Here is a 7,862-nt window from a genome sequence, read left to right as displayed (position 1 = left end):
GAATCTTCCTAAACAGCGTTAATAGAGCTCCTTTTGGCGCTAAAGTGCATCTTTTATGATAAGTAGTCTGAAATGCCATATAACCTACAAATGACAGTAAAAGCTATGAGTTGTCTATTTATTATGCGTAAGAATGGTTGTAATGCAGTAATGTAAAGGGATAAAAACGCACATTTGGGGTCTGATCAATAACAAATTGAAAAAATATAAATAATTGTTTTGAAGAAATGTGAGATTTTTATATAAATTTTGACAGAATAAAAAACAAGAAAATGATTGGACCAAGGTATGAATTTGATGTGATTTGTTTTACACAAATGATGCACATTGCCTCCCCTATGAGCTTGGTCCTTTGATTATTTCCACTTTTGGGCAGAAAATTTACCTATTAAAATTTCTATTATATCTTTCCAGCACCATTTCATCGCGTCAATTCATTCCGATATACTTTCTGATCAGATCCAGGTCACTCTGGTTAGATCCAGGATTTACATACTACAAGAAGGCTCCACTCTTATAAATGGATTTACATACGCAATAAAGTTGAAAATATAGGTGTTTTGTACATTTAGTCCCACATCCACAAAACAACAAAGCAAACACCCGATGATTTTTTTTATAAATGTAGTAGAGAAACTTTACTTACACGGCATAAATGCGATAAGAGCATCTTTCCCAAGGTAATATTTGCCATGTAATGAAATGTTCACTTGATAAAAATTATAAAATATTTTGAGGTTATTAATGATAAATAGTTCAGTTCAGTTATACCAGTTTTCAGAGAGGTAAAATTGTGAACCACACTAGAGGGGTCAACTTTTAAATTTACAAACCGTGAACCGAACCGTAGTTGGTGAAATCCGAAAAAAAATAGCCGGTTCGGATCGGTTCAATTCGGTTTCTCAATTTACCGGTTTGAACACCCCTATGTACAACCTCAAGTCCACGCACTGAAGTAGTTTAGTTTGGAGTATCTCAAAGATTTTAATGTAGTTCATCATAGATTGTTTAGAGTTTGAATGTTGGGAGTTGAAGAAGGGAAGGTAGACTCTTAGTTTAGGACTTGTATTGGTTTCTAGTTTATGAAGAATATTGAAAGCTTAAGTTGTTTTAAAGATTGAAATAACACAAACATTGAAAGAAAGGATTGAAATGAAAGATTGGAACAAAGAACAACAAAAAGAAGATTGATTGATTGAATAACAAAGCAAAATAACAAGATTGGAATGAAGAACAATAAAGTAAAATGACTTGAATGAAAAAAGATTAGAAAAATTAATCCTACATGACACTAGATTAAGTCTAGGTGCATTCTCTCTCCCTAACTTTTAGTTTATATACCCCTACTTTATGCTAATGACTGATTTTCCCTTCTCTATTACATTTGAGACACCTCACACTTTACTCTATGCTTTTCGCTTTTTCCTTCTGCTTTTTTATTTCTTCTTAAATCAAGATAAGTTTTAAAGAATGCCATATTTTGTGCTAAGGACCTCCATCTCTGGTATTCTGAGTTAATGGCTTTGACCTTTGACTTTGACATTTTCAGCATTTTTTCATAGCAACTTCTGGTCTTCATAATAAGCTTGATTAAGGCTCCTTTTGGTGCTAAGACGCAGCTTTTATGATAAGTGGTCTGAAATTCTCTGTAACCTGAAAAAGGCAATAAAAGTTATGAGTTGTCTTTTCATTAAACGTAAGAACAACTGTAATGCAGTAATATAAGGGTAATAAAGCGCACATTTAAGAGCTGATCACCACCCCCCAAATAGCATCTTGCTTGCCTCAAGCAAGGATAAGAGAAAAAACTAAGATACAAATGAGTGATTTATTATAAGATTTATTATAAGTTATATTAATCTCGTTTCGCGGAGTTCGATTGCATTGACCATATATAACAAGGCCTTAAACCATTAGGAATTCCCTAGTGGATGAGCTTTAAGCCTCGTGAGAGTTTTACAGTGAAGGTACTCACAAACTTTTTCTATTTAGTACAAAGGGTCTTGTTTTCTTATTTATTCTCAGAAGTCCATACATCTCATTAGCAGGGAATAAGGACAAGCTCCTTTGAACTTAGAATAATATGTGTACAATAACTTAATCACCTAAAGATAAATGTGCAAAATATGAGCAATAAAATGCAAAAGCAGAGTCAGTTTCGAGACTTTTGGAGAGTGTCCTTAAGGTGGGTTCTCACAGGGGTGTGTTGCAACCACAATTCTCTTATAGATTCACTCAAGGTTTGTTCTCTCAAGTGCAGCGAGCACTTATATTCCTCGCATACTCAAATGACGTCCATAGAAATCGGGGTCGATTGATCAAGCTTGCCACTTACTATGATACCATCATATTCCTAATTAAGCTAGAGGTTTTTTTATTAGGAGTTATGGGGCTAGGGTGATGGTTTAGAAAGAAAAAGTGAAGGGAAAAATAAAATCTGATAAGTTGAGAAATTGGGTCTTTAAGATAGTTGTAACTAGACAAGAACCTCGTTTTGTTCTTTGCTTCCGAATTATGATCTTTTAGCCTTTTGGCTTTGTGACTCCATATGATTTTGAATTTTTGGGAGTTCTAACTTTGCTTTCATTTCTTTTTGTTTTTGTTTCTAACATCGTTTCCTTTTGATTTTGAACTTTTAGGAGATTCGATTTTTTACTCCTTTGATTTTTTTGGAGTTTTGGTTTTTGGTGGGTCTTTCTTTTCTTTTCGAAGCACTAACTGGCCTGTTCTCTTCTCTTTTTCAGATATTCATCCAATCCTCAACTCGTCAGTTAGGTAAGTTTTTATTGTGTGTTGTAATGAGTTAGGAATATTTGGTGAAGAATAAAAAGGTTTTTTAGAAAATGGTGAAGGCTTAAGGGGGGTAACTAGAGAGAAATTATCTTTTTGGGGTTTTAACGTTTATTTGGCTATATCGATCCAAAAAGGGCCTAAATTCTCTCAAAGGATATGACGTAGTGATCAAGCAAGTGGACGTGTGGTATTTCTATCCAGACAACCTTTGTGTCATCACTCAATAATCATTCAGATGAGGCTTTTGCTAGATTCTCACAGGATATAGAACTTAATTGTTCTAACCTTGGTCTCCGAAACTCACTGTTATATATAAACAAATGCTGATGCATGTCATTTATGAAAAGTTGCAGAAACTATTATACGTATATTAGTCTAAGTTCGAAGAATGAATCCTTACTCTATTGCTATAATGAGACTTCTAAACTTTTTATTCATCATAGAAAATGAAACAAGACTTTTTAATACAAAACAGAAAAATAATTTTGTTCTTTTTCAAAAAAAAAAAGAAAGGAAGAAATATATTATTATATCTACTATAGAAAATGCCTAGTTTTTGTAAAATGTTACTATACCACCTCTAAATAGAACTATTCTTTGTCCTCAAAGTATGAAGAGATAAGGAAAGAGATTACCATAGAAACATGAGCAAAAATGGTGATACACCTGTATTTTGTTCTTCATGATGAAAATACGCCACCCCCAAATAAGTTTGGGGCATGGGTTGTTTGATATAGAACGAGAAATACATAGTTTATTATACTAAGGATAATTATTCTACTATACTATGAAATCTTTTTGGGTTTTTGTATTTTTGAAAACATATATATGAAATACATGAAAGAAAAATGGAAACATTTGGCATGATGTATCTGTATTACTTCTACTCATATACCAAATTCCACAAGAAAACAAATAAAACAAACATATATAATATTAAACATATAATTAAACATCATAATAAAGAAAAGTAAACAACGACTAAAGATTATAAACTATCTATACGGACACTAGGGAGCTACCTAGTCAGAATCCGTGCGTGACTCGTCACGACGTCAAGAAAATCCTTCTCCTTGATGATGTCGGGTCCTAGCGTGTCTATCACTACGCGGGAGCGCAAATAGAGAGGTGGAGGCAAAAGATAAAATTAAATAAAGAATAATATCACTTTAGGTTACTCTATTTTGTTTAATTCTCGTTTGGAGATGCCTCGAATTTATTTTATTTTTATTTTATTTTTAAGTTGGTTTTCTCAAGCAAAAGATATTTCTAACCATGTAGAGGTTTTGACAAGAAAATAAAATTATACGTAAATCTGGTATCATTTTGGTTACTCCGGTGCGTATAATTTTCATTCTTATATCCTCTAGTTTTGAAAACTATATAGAGAGATGTTTTAAGATACTCGTACTAAAAAAGTTGTGATTCTAAACATTAAGCTTTTGAAAACAAATTATAACAGGTAATCTCAGACAACTTTCATGTCGGCTCTTTATTGAACCCAATCTAGTTAGACTGTGGCTTCAGTTATGTGTGTTAGGGGATTTATTGCGCACGATGTAATGGAAGGGTTTAGCTGATTGGACACTAGTGGGTGGTGGAACTAGACCTCTTTGGTGGATTTTGGTAGTTCTAGTTAAAATAAGATGGAACCAATGCTTTGTTCTGATTATTATAGGTACATTGTCCTTGTCTGAATATATTTGGTGGTTTAATGTAGTTATTGAATGAACCCTAGAGGTGGTTGGGTTTTAGGATTAGTATTTAGGTGTTGCCTCCATGGTGCATTTGGTTGCACAGATTTCTTCTGGTTGAAGTGATGATATGTTGTTGAGCAAGGGACAATTGGTATCTTTGTGGTTTAAGCTGAGATAGAAAGTGTATGGTGATATGGGCGACCTTTAGTAACACATAATTTATCCTCAAACTGCCCTTAGAAGAATGGAGATTCCGTACTTCTAAAGGTTGGTTTATGTGAAATCCATTGCCCGTTTTGTTTTTTTGGAAAATCACATAACTATTGATGTATCGAAAATCTTTCATAATGAGAACAGAGAAAAACAACTATTTTGATAAAGAAATGTAAAAGAAAGAAAAAGAAAATTATATACTCGCTCCACAGGTTCACACTTACTCAAACGACGAGTAAAAAGTGTTTTACAAAGAATATGCGAGATATATGTGTAATAAAGTTCCGACACTTACAACCACACTCTCCAAGATGAGGGCCCTAGTTACCTTAATGATGCACTCCCATGGAATGCTTCCAGAAAACATAACATGAATCTTTTATAATAAGATATTCAAGACTATATGTGGGGTTGTTTTAAGTCAGATTCTCCAATATTATGCATATGAGATGGATAAAATATTGTTAACTATATACTAATAGTCTAAACAGTTGGGGATCTTTATAGAAAAACATATAAAACCTACACCCCCAAATAGAATGACATGATGTATGTGGAGAGTAAGATACAAAATGATAAGATAATGCTTGTGTAACCCATCATGGAACTTATGCAATAACCCGTCATAGTTGAATTGTCCAAAAGAATGAGAGGTTGGTAGTAGATGTCCTTCATGAGGCTCAAATGATGGGGAATAAGACATACCAGGTTTCCCAACTACTGAAATGATGGACTCTTGTGTTTGTATATTGGGCAAAGTCTCTTTACTTGGAAGGTTTAGAAAATTATGAATGATATCAAAGGCAATTGGCTTAAGTGAGAATTTGATGTTTTTTTTAAATGGTTTTCGTGGTGTGGTCCTCATAAATTGGTGGATTTTTTATGAATGGAGGTTGAATTTCAAGAGGTGTTAATTTGGGATGGTGATGGTTGTATGGTGGTTCTTCACATGATCTCGAGGACTCAGAGACTTCTTCATTTAGTTTTGGCATTTCCACGAGATTATGAGTCATATCTACAATAGTAAGGAAGTCACAAATTTGTTCCATCGATAAGTCTTTAACCGCCAAACTAAATTGAAATCCACTATTCACCATAGATTTTATTCCCTCTTTTCCAAGAACTTCATTTTCTTTGTTCTCTCTGTCTAGATCTTCGTAAATTTTTTCAATGCCATTTTCCAAGTGTATCGAGTCCAATACATGCTCTTGAGTTTCTTCTGCCGAAGTTTTATCATTTATAGGTGATGATGCATTAAGGCATATGAGTGAAACTGTGACTTCGGGCATATAGTCTTCATCATAAGATTTGGAATTCTCACGATAATCAGGTGGAGGTTGATGGATTTTTAATTGGTCAAAAGTAGGGCAGGGAATCAAGTCGGGTAAACCCGAATCCGACCCGATTTTTATATCCGTTTATATATTCATGTCGGATTCGGGTTCGGGTTCGGGTTCGGATTCGGATATAATTTTTGGGCTTTTTTTGAATTTTTAGTGTTATCCGATCGGGTTAGTCGGGTTTGGTCGGGTTTGGGTTCGGATACTGTGAAATTATTCGGATTTGGATATAGCCATATCTGACCCGAACCCGACCCGATCCCTGCCCTAGTAAGAAGTATTAGGATGAGCTTTAGCAATTATCTTTATTATAGTAACACCTTGTTTCTCTTTTCGGTTGGGTTCTAGACTAGTTGGAAGATATTAGTCTCAGATTTGGCATCTTTTGTATCGGATTGGAGAAAATATAAAGTAGTTGCTATTTGCTGAGTTAGTATTGTTTGCTTGGTCATTTCCGATAGAGTTGGTCTGTGATAGATGGGTGACTAGGATATGAATTCAATATGGATGGTGATGTGAATGGTAATTGGTTTTGGGTGAAACCGTACTCTGACTAACCAGGTGGATATGTGAATGGTGGTTGACTATTAGTTGTGAAACTCCATGAATTGTCGACATGATTAGAAAACTCCTGAGTGTATGGGGTACTAGGGAAGTTTGAAAATTGAAGTTCGTAATAGTCAAGATTTCCCGTAGTAGATTCGAATTCGGTATATGATGGGACAATTCACCAATGAAAATGACTACCGCAAAAAGAATAAGGTTTTGGGTTTGCATTGTAATTCCATGATGGTTGCGATGCATATTAATAAGACATGAATGCTCAATCAATGATGATGCACAAACAGTAGAAATTCATTTTTTTGGATTTTTGAAAATATTTGTTTGGTCTATAATTTACTATACCGTGTTCAAACGAACAATTGGGCCCGAGACTAGGATGGATTTACTACACGTCTCAAAAGAGTAGGTTGTCACTTCACCAAGTGGTGTGCTACCAAGAATCTTACTCACGATGAATCTGGGGGAGGGGAGTAAGGAAGGTAGTTGGTCCACCAGAATCTGGTAACTAATTAATCTAAATCCTCGTGGCTATATTTTTGTCCTTTTTGGAGGGGCTTGATTACTTTGGGCTCTAGTTGATTGATTTTAATTCGTTTTTTTTATTATTATTATTTTTTTGTCTAGGGCTTCAAGAATCAAGCAACGTCCAATTTATCTACATTAAGGAATGACTTCCCAATGGTTATTATGTGGCTCGGGTTCAGCCTTATGCATGAATATAAATTGCAGTTTGGAAATTAAATTTCAAACAATCACATAAGCATGCTTGAACACACAAGGTATCCTCTTACATGGGCTTCGAAGAGGTTTAGAATTTACCTCTCAAGTTGTGCTTACACGCTGCTTTAGAAGAAAGCGACGTTGGTTGGCGTGTGATCTGAGAATCAGGCCCAACCTTCCGAGCTTTTCCCTGTTTTAAGTTACAATAAATGTCTACTTAAAAAAAGCCCACAAGTTGGGTTTTTGATAATTAAACAATTTTGCCTTCAAGGGCCAAAAACATAAAACTAAAGTAATAATATACTAATCTAATAGATTAAATAGTTTAGATAAATTGTCTAGATTAACTATAGCTACCTTAGTTAGAGTGTTGATTACCAAATTGATTCAAAGTGTGCAAGCGTATGATTCACGACTCGCTTGACACACTTGAACTTCTCAAGGCAATGAAAACTCTAATCTCTTGGTAAGTTTAGAACTTCAACCAAGTGTTTACCCAAGTTCATCCATACAATTAAGCAAAACTCATATTTTA

The sequence above is a fragment of the Coptis chinensis genome, chromosome 4 (genome assembly GCF_015680905.1).
Source record: "Coptis chinensis isolate HL-2020 chromosome 4, ASM1568090v1, whole genome shotgun sequence".
Classification (NCBI taxonomy): Eukaryota; Viridiplantae; Streptophyta; class Magnoliopsida; order Ranunculales; family Ranunculaceae; genus Coptis; species Coptis chinensis.
This window is presented reverse-complemented; position numbering follows the sequence as displayed.